The 17,111-nt window shown below is 44.0% G+C and overlaps 1 gene segment (V, D, J or C); it reads left to right on the top strand.

The window, feature by feature from the left end:
• Positions 1–10,363, top strand: part of LOC310691403 (T cell receptor alpha chain MC.7.G5-like) — a 114,556-nt gene extending 104,193 nt beyond the window's left edge. The window contains exons 4-7 of the C gene segment in view: positions 6,156–6,431; positions 7,601–7,648; positions 8,347–8,454; positions 10,007–10,363.
• Positions 10,364–17,111: the final 6,748 nt, after the last annotated feature.

Below are 17,111 nucleotides of genomic sequence, written 5' to 3'. Positions count from 1 at the left end.
CAGAAGGCAACCCAAGTTTGGAAACTCTGTGATTGATTGATTGATTGATTGATCAATTAATAGAATTGAGAGGAGGACAAAAGTTACCTTTTAGAGAGGTACCTTTTGTCTTGATTCATTCCATATCACAGTCAATTGGGACTTTCTATTTTCAAGTTATGGTTACATTAATTTCCAGAGGACTCTGTTCTTGTAGGCTGTGAGATTTCTATGCATTGTTATAGGTTCAGGGATGAAGAACCTGTGGCCCTCTAGCTGTTGGTCCCATCACCCTTGACCATTGCCCATGCTGGCTGGGGTTGATGGGAGCTGGAGTCCATCATTATTTGGAGGACCACAGGATCCCCTTTCCTGGGTTGGATATGTGTCAATTCAATTAAACTTTTGGGCATTCGGTGCTGGGGACTAGCAACAGGAACTGACTAACTCATTCATGTCCTCTTTATCACCTTCCAGAAGGGACCTAACTGGTGTCAGTTTGCAATCATAATGTTGAGGTAAATGCACAATTAGTCCTATGTCTATTCTGAGGAGGACAATACTATTTAGTCTAAAGATGGCAAGGTTGAAAGTCTGGATTCAACCCTCATACATTTCAGTTGTAGAGCAAGCAAATTTTTTCTTTTATAGAAATGGTCTATAGTTTTTCTGTCTAAAACACGACTACATTTTCATATTTCCCTCCATGCAATAATAACCAAATGGACAACTTGACTGATACATGTCAAATCTCACAGAGCCACCATTTTGTAGAGACGTGTCTTACAGTGTTAACAATGTTGGTTGGTCTCAAATATTTGGAAGTGGGACCAAACTTGTTGTTATACCGGGTAAGTTAGCATTTCTGCCTATACTGGCATCATGGGAAACTTGGGTGTTCATTTTATGTACTTTTGTGGGGAATTTCTTGATTTGTTCTATAAAGCTCAGTCCTCTTTTTAAGGAGCCAGTATTTACTGTGAGTGTAACCTGGCTAGATATAACCTCTCTGAGACTAATAAGGAGTGGATAGCATAATGTCCTTCTTGTCACTGTAGTTGACCACTGTTGAGAGGAAGAATGCTAGCAGACCATTTCTGCCATATAAGATTGCAATGTTTATGCTTCTGTGTTCTTTACCACAACTACCATCATCAACACCACCCAATTCTCACATTAGGAAACTATTCAAATGGTGGTCACAGACAGCAGAAATTCACATCTTTGCATTTATTTAAAGACATGTATTTATAAGAGGACCGGTGAACTATGCAGGTAATACAATTATATTTGGGAGTGAGACAAGGTTGTCAGTGGGACATGGTGAGCAAATAACATTATTTGCTTATTTTGGCCAAGATCCCAAAGGCTACTCTGTGCACTCCCAAAGGCTTTGGGTTCACCCTTTTGGATTTCCGTTTTCTCTTATTCATCTTAGAACAGTAGGCCTTATCACAAAGAAGTTGTGAAACTGTTCTGAAAAGTAGTTTTTGTTGGGTGGGAAGTAAGGAGTGTGGATGAAAACAAGCAAAAAACCCCATATCCAAACCACTCATTGGTCTGTTCTTTGGATCTCAGACTATTGATGCTTTTTTAGACTGCTTAGAGCATCAGGTAGTATAAAATTAAACCAGGTTAGTCTGACACAAGGAGACATGTACTGATCTATCCAACCATGTATTCTGCAGATTTGTTGATTTTTACTTTACCCAGGAGTCTCAAACCTCTTGTAGATCAAAATATTTACAAGACACTCAAAAGTGGACTTTTCATTCTGAAATATTACTTTTTTTAAGTGGGAAAGTCCCCACATGGTTCTAATAGCATGCCATCCAACAGGCTGAACCATGGCACACGTCAGCTTCCACAGAACCACCATTTTGTATAGACGTGTCTCACAGTGATAATACTGCTGGATTTAAATTCACATTGGGAGGTGGGACCAGACTTGTAGTTACCCCTGGTAAGTTGACACTTCTGTTTGTGCTGGTTTTGAGGGAACATGGAGAATGGTGTAAAAATGTTATTTTTCTCCCCGCCCTCCATGCACACAATTTTAATGCATTCTATAGTTCTGCCATCTCTTGGGTGGGAAGTTGTGATGTCATTTTCCAACCACACAGGTTCCAAAATGTTTTCTAAGCATTGGTCAGGTCCATTCATTCTGGTCCAGTCCACCATCTATTTATTAGAATTTTCAACTACCCCAAAGATCTGATTGGCTTGCAGCGAGTAAACTCTCATGCCCCCTTACTACTGGATTTGGTACCTCTTAGTTCCTTTGAACACTTAGTATAGTTCGCACTGTATGGGTTTTGTCTACCACCTTGACAGAGCATTCACACACTCATGCAGAAGAAGGCTCTTGATGGCTACTAGCCACAATGGCTATATTCTACCTCCACAACTGGAAGCACCTGCTGGAAAATACCATTTTCTGGAAACTACAGGAGGTTGGAGCTTGGATCCTCCTGCTTGTGGGTTTCCCACAGGTATCTAATTGGCTAAGAGGAAGTTGAACTAGATGGGTCACTGAACTGATCCAATGGGCTCTTCTTATGTTTTTAGACTCTCTCAAAATGCTTCAAACGTTCAGAGAAGCCCACCAAAATCCATAGGCAGCTCAAAGATAAGCAAACAGGATTAATTTAAAACACTGCATATGTATATATTTATTTATGGAGCATTGGCAGTAGATTACGATAACTGTGTTAATAATAAATGGCAATAATTGATGGTGATGAATGACAACAGCAACATTGATGATGATTACATTGGTGGTGTCGACTGAGATTCAAAGAGCTAATGTAGCTACCCCAAGCCGTTGTCAGCAATGTACCGTGCCCACCTGCCCTGTTGATCCACAGAGAGATTGGGTGCACATGCAGCCCAACAGAGTTTCACCCAACACAGTTCAGCCAACTCATATTCGGGCTGTTCCAGCCACCCATTGAGCCAAACCCTGGGGGGCAGGACAGGGAAAGAAGAACATGGGTAACTGTATTTACAATGCTGTCAGAGTACACACATTGAAACGAATGGGCATGACTAAATTAGATCCATTAATTTCAGTGTACCTATTTTGACAATAACTTAGTTGGATACATCCTTATGCTCTTATGACTTCACCCCTAAACATAAAGGTGGGAGGGGTTGGAGGTCCGTGTTAGTCTCTGAAAATCTTTAAATGAAGCGAGGTACCAGACTTTGTACGATGAAAGACAAGCTGTGAAGCTCTGTGTACTCGGCAAATATGATGTCCAACACTGAACAGTGATTCTGGATATTGACTTCTGTTTTGTAGAATTCTTCGTCAGTGTGGTGGGAGGATATAGAATTGCTTCAAAAACTGAAAATAAAATTTGATTTTCAGTTTATGTAGCAATTCTATATCCTTCTTGCTGAATACACAAAGCTTCACAGCTTGTCTGTCATCGTACAAAGTCTGGTACCTCGCTTCATTTAAAGATTTTCAGAGACTTTGAGACTAAAGATTTCATTTTGTACTGTTATGGTTTGAAGGAATTCTATAAAGATTGTCTGTTGCATATGTACATGGTCATCGTGTTGCCTAGACGTTGCTGAAATCCTGGAAAGGCGTAGCAAGTTAGCATCAGCCTTACTGAGTTAGCTGGGCCATTGGCCTACCTTGGTTGGAGGTAGCTTCCTGTGCTCCCATGATGTTCCCTATTATGTCATGATGTGTTTTTGTCGTACCCTAACCCACTGGGTGACTTATGGAGGAACTGCTAACAAATTGTTGTTTGGAGGTGGGACTCAACTGAGTGTTAAACCAAGTAAGTCAAATATTGGAAACATTCAAATGGGGATGGAGCCATGGCTTAGTGGTAGAGCATCTCCTTTGCATCCAGATCGTACCTGGTTCAATCCCCTTCAGCTCCAGGTAGGGTTGGGAAAGACTCTGGCCTGAAATCCTGAATAACCTGTTCCCAGTCAGTGCAGACAGTACTGAGTTAGATAGACCAAAGATCTGACTCAGACTTGTCCAGGAAAATACCTTTTTAAACATCTATTTACACCAATAAATATTAGATAAAAATAGGTCAGTTAAAACAGAAACATATTTAGGTTTATATAACATCACAGTGAAATAATCTAATGTGTACAGTATGTACATTACAGAATGTACAGTAATTGTTGTTAAAGCTTTTCTATAATATCCTGAATCTAGGAATCTGCTGCCCTAAATGGAAATTATTGTCTTGATCCCAAACACCTTTTGTGGAACTTCCATTCATTTCAGTAGGAGTTATTTTCATATAAAGTTTTTGGGATTAGGTTGCAAATTTAATGTTAGCATGCTGAATTGATTTTAGAATGAATTGATTTTAGAATGTATTTCAATTAATTGATTGTGATTTTATGTGCTTGGGATGTGTTACATTTACTGTTGTTAGCTGCTCTGAGCCCCACTTCGTCTGGGGAGGGCGGGATATAAATAAAATTTTATTATTATTATTATTAAGGTAGCTTTCTGCGAGTGTGTCAGGGTGTATGTATGTGTATGTGAGAGAGAGAGAGAAAGAAGGAGAGAAATAATATGCTCTGGAATATGTTTGGATCCAGTTATTCTTCACTGCACAAGAGGCATATGCAGAATTAAGTATATTTGAATGAGAAAGGGGAATCATAGAGTTGGAAGGGACCAAAATGGTCATCAAGTTCAACCTCCTGAAATGCAGGAACCACAATGATGGGATGTCTGGGTGTAGAGCAGTATATAAATTCAATAAATAAATAAAATGGCTTATGCAAAAATTCCAACCATGCCCCAGCGTCCTCATGGAATTCTGGACCTTGCCAGTTCAGTACCATCCAATTCACCATTATGCATATTTTAAGCTTTATTGTAGTTATTGGTGGGATTAGTCGTTGCTCGTCGGCTGCTGACCCTGGAGTTGCTCTATAGCAGGGTTGGGGAACCTGCGGATATGCCTTCATTTACTCACTGAACTGTAGAGAAGAGCTGTGGGTTGCTTCTCAGGTTGTGCCGTCATCCTCATAGCGAAACAACAGCCCACAGCGAGGTGTGAACTTTGTGGGCGCTTCTGGGAAATGGTTTCTGAGAGCTGGAGGAGTGTGCTCTCGGTTGCACTGAGCGAGAGCTCAGCGGAGCAGACAGGGTCCTTCAGTGCAAACTTTTTGCCAGTTGCTCACTGCAAAACAATGCAAAACAAGCATCAGCTCACTTGGGGTTGTAGCTAATGGTAGTTCTACTCAGAGCAAGCTGTTGCAACATACATTCCAACATATGCTTGTTGAGAAGAATGGCTAAAATAGAAGCATTAATTTCTCTGTTTACTCTGGGCTATATTCATTCCATACATTTATAGTGCTATGATACAATTATGCCTGCATTCCGAGATTGGTGGACTAGCTCTATGATTCATGATTCATCTTAAACAGTCATGGCTTCCACCCACCCACCCAAAGGATTCTGGGAGCTGTAGTTTGCTGAAGGTGCTGAGAGGTCTTAGCAGACCCTCTATTCCCCTCACAGCTACAGTGAGTTGTTTAACAATCAGTCCATTTTTACAGGGAACGCTGGGTATTGTAGCTCTGCAAGGTGATCAGGGGATTCCTAACAACTCTCTACACCTTTACCAAACTACAGCTCCCAGAATCCTTTGGGGGAAGCCATGACGGTTTAAAGTGGCATCACTATAAGTGCATGGTGTGAAAGTGGCCTAAGACTTAGTTGGATACAAACCTTTCTTCAGTCCGCTTATTCCAGGGATAAATGGAATCTCTCCAGAAACTCCAGCTCCCATAAGCCCACCACAGCCAGCATGGCCAATGATCAGGGATGATGGGAGTCGGAGTATGACAATATCTGGAGGGGCAGAGATTCTCTGCTACTGATTTATTCTGATATTTTCTTTGAAGATTATTGTTGAGTGGTGCATTTTTATATTGTTTTCCATAAGTTTTCATTCTGAGATGCCTTGAATGCCTTTTTTCTTGAAGGACCGGTGAAAGAGAGAGGGGAGATCATATGTAACCAGAGTCAGATTTTTGCGGAATGGATGGATAATTTAATTCTGCCTCTCACCCACCCCTTTACCCATTATTAGTATGGCATTGACTTTCACGGCATATGTCAATTTCAGCTGCAGTTTCTAACTTCTGGTTATCCTTTGCTTCCCCCCATTCAGAGCTTGAGCCATCTGAGCCTTCCGTCTACAAACTACAGTCATCCAAGGAAGGAGACAGAGACATTTCTGCCTGCCTTATCACCGACTTTTCCCCCGCACCCATCAAAGTGGGGGCTGATGGAATTGATGAACACAAGGTCAACGGCTCAGTCGTCGTAGTGAAAGAAAATGGCAAGGATACACCCAGCTACGGCGAAGTGATCTGGGGCAAAGACAAAGACGCTGATGGTTGTTATGCTGAGCAAAATAACAATAGATTTCCATCGGAGTCAGCAGGTAAAAAGCAGACTGTGTAAATGTTTGCAAGCCAATTGGATGATGATCTGAAAAGCTATATATTCTGCCTGGTCTTCAAAAAGTCTCAAGGCAGCTTACCATCCAAAACGCTAAAAAGCAATGAGGAGACAACAGTGCCCACTGAAGCCACAACCGTTGGCGTCTGTGCTAAGACCCCATAACCACAACCCAAAATAGCCATCAAAACAAAGGTCACATAAAGAAACATTCTTTAAATCACATTATTTCAACCCAGAATAATTCTGCAGTTTCTCAAAAGTGCTGGATACTGTAGCTCAGTGAGGGGTGATCTGCAGTGTCCCAGGATTATTTTGGGGAAAGAATTGATTGATTATTTGTGCTTTAACTGTCCACAAAGGCGAACCAGCCAAAACTGAACAGTGGTGTGAAAGCATTTTTAGAAAAGGTAGTTTTTTTCTTAAAGATACCCCTGCCCGTACGGGCCAGTCGTGTCCGACTCTAGGGTTGTGCACACATCTCACTTAAGAGGCCGGGGGCCAGCGCTGTCCGGAGACACTTCCGGGTCACGTGGCCAGCGTGACGAAGCTGCTCTGGCAAGCCTGCACCAGTACAGCACACGGAAACGCCGTTTACCTTCCCACTAGAAAGCGGTACCTATTTATCTACTTGTCCTTTAGGGGTGCTTTCGAACTGCTAGGTGGGCAGGAGCTGGGACCGCAGACGGGAGCTCACCCCTCCGCGGGGATTCGAACCGCCGACCATGCGATCGGCAAGCCCTAGGCGCTGAGGATTTACCCACAGCACCATCCGCGTCCCAGTTTTCTTCTTACCAACCACCTAAAACAATTTCAGTGAGGAGACACCACATCTGGCAAGTTGTGGTGTACAGGTTGGAAGCTGCAATAGCTTCGTCACCAGCCTTGCTTCCTGAGGTCAAGGGATCAGGAAATTCAGTCCCATCCTTTTACCTCATATTTTGCTATATGCATGTTTCACGCCTGCATTGATGCTGCTTAATGCTTTTCTTGCAACATCTTTCTCTCCTTCCTTTCTCCAATCCCCCCCTTTCCTTGTAATTTTAAAACTTCACTAAAAATTATTTGATAAAGGAAAGAGAATCAATGAAAACTGAAAATGTAATAATCCTTTATCATCATCATTAATTGTCATTCCCATCATTGTTACAGAGGCTGCAACCACCTGCTCAGAAAAGACAACAGGCGGTTTTGAGACAGGTACGTTATGTGCAAAAAGGGATGTGCAACTTGACTGGGAACCGAATGAAAATCAAATCATAATCTTGCCCCCGTGAGCAAATAGGGTTGACAACCAGCCATTCTGGCTTAGCTCTCTATAGATTAGTTGCCAGAATTTGACTAAAGCAGACCCAGTGAGAATATTAAAGGGGGGGTGTATTCTGCAACATGCCATTGGTGTAATAATAGCACACTCTGGCCTAAAAAGAAAAGTAGGTTTGTTGCTTAAGAAGGCAAGAAGAGCCCGTTGGATCAGGCCAATGGCCCATCTGGTCCAGTATCCTTTTCGCCTAGTGACTGAACAGTTGCATGTGGGAAGCCAGCAAACAGGATTTGAGCACAGGAGCCCTCTCCCCTCCTGTAGTCTCTAGCAAGCGTTATTCAGAAGCATTTCTGCCTCCAACTGTGGCAACAGGGTGTCGCCATTGTGGCTAGGAGCCCTCTCCGTCGTGCATCTGAGCACGTCAATCCACTTTAATTGGGCCAACCTAAATATGCCAGTTTGTGATTGAATCCCTCCCACAAAAATGGCGAGAGTCCAGAAGAGACCTCGTTGCTTTAAAAACAACAACACTCATCGTCCAAATTGTCCATGACAGTAGCTTGCAAACGGACACCTGTTCTTTTGTGACATTTATTCTCTCTTTCTCTCTTCCCCCATCCTTTGTTTTAATCAGACGAGAGGTTGAATCTCCTCTCCCTCACCGTGCTAGGACTGCGAGTCGTTTTCCTCAAGTGTGTTGCCTTCAACCTGCTGTTCACCTTCCACGCTTGGTCTAGCTGAGGTAAGCAAGGAACAGACTCACTTAAGAGTCCTGGCTGGGGCTGATGGGAGCTGTGGTCCAAAATGTATCTGGTCAGCGAAGGTTGTCTTTGGAGCTCTGGCTTTTTCCCTAATATGGTCTCCGTATCTCACGGTGATTCACAGTTCACCATCAGTTGGGCTGTTGCCCCAGAGGAACCATCGTCGCTCCTTATCCTTGTGCTCTGGTACAGGAGTGAGGAACCTTTTTGGCCTGGAAGGTGGTGGCAGTTCTTAATCTCCCCACTTTCCCAGAAGGCCCCACCACCACCTGACATCATGATGATGTCAGCGCCATGCCAAAGTTGACCTGCTGGAGAGGAGTGGTCAACAAGGAACATGCAGGCTTGAACTTTCCATTCACCAGCTGATGAGCAGAGGTGCCAATCCTGCTCTTTGCCGAGGTTTTGTTATGCCAGAGCATTCCCTACTGGGAACACACTGGGGAAGCTGAGCAAGGCAGGACTGAGCCCCTCCCCCATCACCTAATGCCACCAGCTGATTGACAGGTGGGCGTGGTTTGGGGAAAGTGGTGTCGCAGGGCAAACTGGCTGGTTGACCTGCAGACTGGAGGTCCTCTCCAACTCTGTTCTGATGAATGGGTACCAAGGTGTTAGGGTTTGATTTTACATCCTTTTGGACTGAAGAACTGGATTAGTTATGGAAGCTTAATTTATAGAATTCATTGCCTGAGATGGGGAGATAGACAAATCCACAGAGGCTAAGAATTATCCTGAGGCTTTCAGTCCATGAAGGCCAAATGGGACCTTCAACCTGAGACCAGTAGGTCCATGGATCCTGGATGGAGAGGGCTGATCTGTTCGTGGGCTTCACAAAGACATTTGTGGGCTGGGCAATGTTGCTTGCCGGGTGGGGGGATGCTGGATTAAACAGACCCTCTAGATGTGGGACCACAGCTCCCATCATCCCTGACCATTGCCCATGATGGCTGGGATTGGTGGGAGTTGGATGAATGAGTTAAGGTGTCCATTTATAGCATGGCATTGCTGTGCTCTCTGGCACTCATCACAGTGTTGCATTGTGCCAGAAGCGGTTTAGTCATGCTGGCCACATGATCCGGAAATCTGTCTGTGGACAAATGCTGGCTCCCTCAGCCTGAAAAACGAGATGCCCAATAGTCACCTTTGACTGGACTTAACCGGTCCTTTACCTTTTCCCTTATCTATTTAGCAGGTGCAGGGAACCTGTGACCCTCCAGATGTTGCTGGACTACAACTCCCATCATCCTTGGCCATTGGGGATGCTACACAGGACTGATGGGAATTGTAGTCTCATCAAGATCTGAAGGACCACAGGTTCTCCATCCTTGTCTGCTTCTGCAGGGCTCTGTTATTATGCAATTGCAAAAGTATCTAGGGGACCAGATTGCCTTCCTCACTCCCTGTAACAAAAGCCATAAACCCTGTAGCTGAATGTATGTTTTCCTGTCTTTGATGCATGCATCTTTCTGCAACTGCCTATGCAATGGCTTCCGATCTAGATAATAACCAGGATTTCTCAATCTCTTCTTCCAGTTCAGAAATGGCAGAAACATGGGGAACATATCTGGTACATTGTGGAAGAACAGAGACATGTACAAAGTCATCTCCAGTACATGAGGAACATCTACAACTGCTTGGAAAGAACCGTACTCTTGCACTCCTTTCAGCTAGGGGTGCCGCCAGCTTTTATTCTGACAGGGGAAAAGCTTCAACTTCTGGATTTCTGCTTTTTTTTTTGTACAGCTGCTTAATGCTCATGAGCTCTGGGAGAGAGATAACGTCAACAAACCAACATCCTGCTTCATTGTATCGCACTATCTTGTGAATATAACCGACACAAAGCATCCTGTATTGTTACAGAATATTAAAAGTGTATATGTTTAAATCCTCTATGCATGTTTGGTGCTTTATGATAGCCATGTTCAAATATATAAAAGGATGTCACATAGAGGAGGGAGAAAGGTTGTTTTCTGCTGCTCCAGAGAAGCGGACACGGAGCAATGGATCCAAACTACATGAAAGAAGATTCCACCTAAACATTAGGAAGAACTTCCTGACAGTAAGAGCTGTTCGACAGTGGAATTTGCTGCCAAGGAGTGTGGTGGAGTCTCCTACTTTGGGAGGTCTTTAAGCAGAGGCTTGACAACCATATGTCAGGAGTGCTCTGATGGTGTTTCCTGCTTGGCAGGGGGTTGGACTCGATGGCCCTTGTGGTCTCTTCCAACTCTATGATTCTATGAATATGTGGTGGTTTTTCTCCACCCCCGCCCACTGGTCCACAAAAATGAAATGGTAGAATACTAGAATTGTAGAGTTAGGACGGATCAAGTCCAACCCCCACGACACAAGAATCTCAACTGAAGCATCCATGGCAGATGGCCATCTAACTTCTCCTTTCAAACCTCCAATGAAGCAGAGCCCAGCACTTTCTGAGGGAGTCTGTTCTACTGTCAAACAACTCTTGCTGTCAGAAAGTTCTTGCTGCTACATGATAGACAAATAAGAAATTCAGAAACGACAGTAACATAGGCGTGAAATGTGTTGTTCTGAATTCTTATTCAGAAGTAGCTTCTAAGGAGAGTTCACATTTGTAGCCAAGAGGAAGAAATGAGAGAGACCGGAAGGGTCAGAGGTTAACACGATGCTAAAATATATCATACAATTACAATAGTACCTCGGGTTACAGACACTTCAGGTTACAGATGATTCAGATTCGGACACTTCAGGTTACAGACTCCGCTAACGAAATAGTACCTCGGGTTAAGAACTTTGCTTCAGAACTAAAATCAATCGCTGGCGGCGCGATGACTGCAGGAGGCCTCATTAGCTAAAGTGGTACCTCAGGTTAAGAACAGTTTTAGGTTAAGAACGGACCTCCAGAATGAATTAAGTTCTTAACCCAAGGTACCACTGTATCCCTCAACTCAGTCTGCAACATCCTGTTTGCCCTCCTCGGGAACTCGATCTCATATTTTGCTAGTTATTTCTTGACTCCCCTCCGCCAAGTTAGCAATGTGCCCTTATACAAATGTTATAAGGACACAAAAGCTAAACACCCAGATTGCATTTTCATCCCTTCGAGGCATAATGAGATGGAGTGTGGGAACTCTAGGAAAGGGGGAGAAAAAGTTATTTGCTTGTTACTTAATTACTGAAATGAGAGCTGTTGAGGCCTCATATGTCTGCAAGTCAAATACTCTAATCTTGAAACCCATCTTCCAATAATAGGTAGGCAGGTGAGTGAAATTACTGTGAAGTTAGGGGAAGGCACTCTGCACATGCCCAGGGGTACTTTCTTTTGCCAGGTTGCGGTTTTGGCATGAAGAGCAGGGCTTGTCCTTGAGTATGCTTCCTCCAAACCAGAGTGCTGTGGTGAGATGGGAAGAACCCATCAATAGCAACTAGACATGATTGCTCGGTTCTGCCTCTGCAGTCAGAGGCAGAAATTCTTCACAATACCAGTTGCTGGAAACCACAGGTGGTGAGAACGATCTTGTGCTCAGGTCCTGCATATAGGTTTCATATAGGTATCTAGTTGGCCATGTTGAGAATGGGCAGCTGGTCTTGATGGGCCATTGGCCTGATCGCCTTCTCAATCCCCCCCTTTTTTTTACATATATTTTTTATTAACTTTTCTGTTTTACCATTTAAAATATTCATTTAAACATCCTTAAAATATCAGTGACTTCCCTTCTTCTCCTTCCATGGTTCATTTTACATATCATAGATCCCTGCACAATTTACAAAAATGAAACCATTCAGTATTCCATTATTACATCCATCAAAACTTATTTACACCGTTGAATTTATCTTATTGCTGCCAATGTTTTCAAGTGTACACAATTTCCCCCATATATTCAATAAATGTTTTCCAATCTTCTCTAAACATATGTTCTAGTTCTCTGCAAGCTGCGCATATTCTGTCAACTTAAGTTACCATTCATCTTTAGTTGGGACCTCGCTCGTTTTCCATTTTTGGGCTAACAAAATACAGGCTGCAGTACTGGCATACATAAATACCCCCCCCTTTTTTTTTACAACTTGGAATATCCATCTGAATTATCCCCAACAAAAAGGACTCTGGTTTTTTTGGAAAAGTACTTTTAAACTTTTTTTCCAGTTCATTATGGATAATTTCCGAATATTCTTTTACCCCTTTACAAGTCCACCACATGTGAAAGAATGTTCCCTCAACCTCATTGCACTTATCTGATTCAGTCGTATACATCTTAGCAAGCCTAGTTGGAGTTAAATACCATCTGTAAAACATTTTCAAAGAATAACATGCTGTAAACTTCAAATCATTTTTCCAAAGTTTTTCCCAGAGGTTAAAATCACCTTCTCAGTCCTTTATCTGCCTACAATGCAATACATATTTTTCTTTAGTGAGAGTTATTGGAATTGAAACCTGGCTGGGCATTAAGCCAGGTTTTCAGCCCTAAACCCACATCAAAATGACATGTGTACACTCTTTCACACAAATGCTTGCACATGCGTAGAGATAGCTTGGACCTGTGTGTGTCCAGTGTAATATGTGAAAGGACCTTGGATCTCATGCTCTTAAGGTTACTACTGAAGGGTGGATTTCAGTTGAACACTAGGAAACGCTTCTTAACAATTAGAGGAGTTTGGAAATGAAGCCAAGTTTTTTCAGGCTACATTCCTTTGGGGGAAATCGTCCATGGGTCACGTGGCAGTGATGGGCAGGGCCAGAGACAAAAATGGGTGGAGCAATGGATACGAATTTCAGTCACCTTGCATTTAAAGCACATGCCCAAAGAAATGTAGGAACTAAAATGCGTTGAATGGGCTGGGAACTGTATACCTGCGAGGGGTACAGGATTCTTTGGGGGAACCAATGCACTTTGTTTTCCATCCAGACAGCAAGAAGCATTCTTGCAGTTCTATCACACATCCCAGCCTGACAAGAGACACCCAAGGAGGGTTATGGAGCAGGGCTGGTGAAGGAGAATAGCTTTGGGTGAGTCCTGAGGGCCAGATAGACAGACCTGGAGGTCCACATTTGGCCTTTCGGCCTGAGCTGTTCCACCCTGGCCTGCAACTCTGTGATTCCGTATCTGATTAGTTACCATCACAACTGCCCAATGCACATCAGCAGAGGAGTGAAAATCCAGGTGTCTTCTGGGTTCGGTGTCTGCAGAAGACGTACAAAGGTTAGAGCCTGCTGAATCAGGCCAATGGACCATCGAGTCCAGCAACCAGTTCTCACTGTGGCTTGTGGGAAACTGGTAAGCTTGACCTGGGCAGGAGAGCCCTCTCTCCTCCTATGATTTACAGCAACTGGTATTACTCTCTCTGTGGAGGCAGAGCAAAACCATCACGGCTGGTAGCCATGTAAGATCCCTATTTGTCTCAGATAATACTTTACTGATTTATTTAAAAAAATAACACCACCATCCATCCCATCAGCAAAGTGCTCTCTCCTGCATAGATGAATAATGATCAGATTCAGCAGGGGTCAGGGGTCCACACTCTTAGTGGAGGGGATTTTGGCATGGCAAGACCAAGAGAAGACAGCAAAACTCTCTCTTGCCCAACTGTTAAAAGGCAGAACTATAATAATTATTAATAACAATTGTATTATTCGTGTCCCATCCACTCTAGAATCTGTTCCACTGCTTACCTTAAAGTTGGCACTCCTATCCTAAGTCCCATAGCTGTTGTGCAATGAATGGGACTTGGGTCACATCCACACCAAACATTTATCTGTCATTTATTACATTTATATCTCCTCCTGAGAGCTCACGGAGGCTCATAGACTTCTCCCCATTTTACTCTGCCAACAACTCTGTGAGGAAGGTTAGGCTGAGAGAGTGTCTGCCTGGTCCAGTAGGCTTCACAACCGAGAGAGGATTTGAACCCGGGTCTCCCAGGTCTTACTCCAGCACTCTAAGCACCACAGCACACTGGCTCTTTAAAGCACTATTATACCACTTTAACAGCCATGGCTTCACTCAAGGCATCCTGGGAACTGTAGTTTGTTAGGGAGTCACGTAACAAGTCCCAGCACCCTTATTTCCTTCACAGAGCTACAATTCCCATTTCTCCGGGAAAGGGGATTGTTAAAGCACTCTGGAGATTTTGATTCCATGAAGGGAACAGGGGTCTCCTGACAATTCTCAGCACCCCTAACAAACTACACTTCCCGGGATGCAGTGGGGGAAGCCATGATTGATAAAGAAGTGTTTTAAATGTATGGCTCAGATACCCTTAACTCATAGTCACATGTTCTACACAAGGAATCATCCACAAATAAAATGAACTATGACTGCAAGAAGATCAAACCTATCCATTCTTAGGGAAATCAGCCCTGAGTGCTCACTGGAAGGACAGATCGTGAAGCTGAGGCTCTAATACTTTGGCCACCTCATGAGAAGAGAAGACTCCCTGGAAAAGACCCTGATGTTGGGAAAGATGGAGGGCACAAGGAGAAGGGGACGACAGAGGACGAGATGGTTGGACAGTGTTCTCGAAGCTACCAACATGAGTTGGACCAAACTGTGGGAGGCAGTGGAAGACAGGAGTGCCTGGCGTGCTCTGGTCCATGGGGTCACAAAGAGTTGGACACGACTAAAAAACTAAACAACAACAAAGCAGATGTGGACTTATTGTGGGGGCAACTGCAGTTAGCACTGGTGTGCAAGACCGAGAATAACTTGTGCACAGCCAACCCGGGGGGGGGGGGAGACTTTGATGTTCAGCCAGCCTAGGTCAAAGACCCACTTTCTTTTAGAAACTTGACCTCGTGAGCTTATTTTTAGCCTCCGCCAAACAGGTGCCTTCAACCCCTAACCCAGTGACCCTATTTAAGTTTTAATTCTCAAAAATAACTTCTCCCCGCCACCCCAAGCTAGGTAAGGTGGCAACAAGGCAGCAGGAAGTGGAAACTATGTCAACCCCCTAAATGGGTCAAAGCCAACCAGCTCACTTCCATGATGTCAGAAGCGTGTGGGTGTTTCTGGGTCAGCGTTTGAAGCTCACCCCACAGAAACCACTTCCTCTCGAAAACAAGGGTTGTTTTCCAGAGAGGTGGGGAGCTTCAAAGAGACGGCACGTGGCAGGGCTCGAGCAGGCAGCCAGGGAGGCGGAGAAAACGTTAGACCGCAAGCGCAGGGTTCAAGGTGCTGCGTGGAGTCAAGATGGAGGCTGCAGGTGCAAAGTGGGGGGGGGGGTGAGAAGCAGAGAATAGCTAAGTATATCACCACTCAAGGAGTCTGCAAGGTCTAAGAATAACTTCGTGGCTGCTTTAGTTGTGGGCAGGTTGGAAATGAAATCTGGGGCAACTGAAGACCTCCAACACCCTCTTTGAATGGGAGAGTCTTCCAGAGTCAAAACTGAATACTTTTATTTATTAAGACACCTATATATTACCTATCATGCCTCCACTTCAAGGCAACACACATTAACGCATGGGTAGGCAAACTAAGGCCCGGGGGCCAGATCCAGCCCAATCGCCTTCTCAATCCGGCCCGCGGACGGTCCGGGAATCAGCATGTTTTTACATGAGCAGAATGTGTACTTTTATTTAAAATGCCTCTCTGGGTTATTTGTGGAGCCTGCCTGGTGTTTTCACAGGAGCAGAATGTGTGCTTTTATTTAAAATGCATCTCTGGGTTATTTGTGGGACATAGGAATTTGTCCCCCCCCCCAAAAAAAAAATATCGTCTGCCCCCCCCCCCCAAGGTCTGAGGGACAGTGGACCAGCCCCCTGCTGAAAAAGTTTGCTGAGTCCTATGATTAATAGGCAAGATGCAGAAATGAAATCAAACCTAAACAGACCAGCTGGTACGAATACTTTTTTCGTCACTCCCAGGTCTATCAACTTGGACAGCTTTAAGAGGACTGGACAGATATATGGAGAACCTATCAATGGCTACCAGCCACGATGGCTATATTCTGAGGGTCTGGTGCAGTATAGCTTCTGAATACGTTGCTGTAAAGAGCAGAAGGGTACATCTTTTGCTCAGGTCCTGCCTGCTGGATTCCCAGAAGCATCCGATTGGCCACTGAGAGAAGGGGATGCTAAACTAGATGGGACGTTGACCCGATCCAGGCTCTTCCTATGTTTATGTTCTTAATACTTAAAATGCAACAGCAGCCAGCATCAAAAGCCAGCAAAGGACGTGGTGAACAGGATCATTATTTTTTTAAAAGTATGCACTCAAATTATATCAGCTGGTACATGCCAGACCGTGGGGGTTTGGGGAGGAAGGAGGGCCATTCCAGAGTGTGAGCATCAATACAGAAGACACTCTGTGGTGGTTGCTAGATGGACATCTGCAGGCTGTGGCACAAGGATGGTCTCTGATCTCTATGACAATCTATGCTGCCTCCCAGGTAACCTAGGCCCAAGCAGTTCAGGTCCTTGAAACCTAAATCTAGCCCAGTATCAAACAAGTTATCAGTGCAGGTTCTTTAGTGATGCTGTTAATAGTCACTTGGTTGCTTCTCTATCCATGTACCAAATACCCAGTTCTGTCCATGCAGTCACTAAAGCCCAAGTGAAATAGGTACAGATTTCCCAGCTACATATGGTGGGAAGTGTTATTTGGTAGACAGTGGATAGATACAGAAGTGTTTATGAAACATGGGTTTTCCTTCCTGCAGTTCTGATATT

The sequence above is a fragment of the Podarcis liolepis genome (assembly GCF_965112155.1).
Source record: "Podarcis liolepis genome assembly, chromosome: 13".
Taxonomy (NCBI): domain Eukaryota; kingdom Metazoa; phylum Chordata; class Lepidosauria; order Squamata; family Lacertidae; genus Podarcis; species Podarcis liolepis.
The sequence above is the reverse complement of the archived record's forward strand: the minus strand, read 5'-3'. Positions and strand labels throughout refer to the sequence as shown.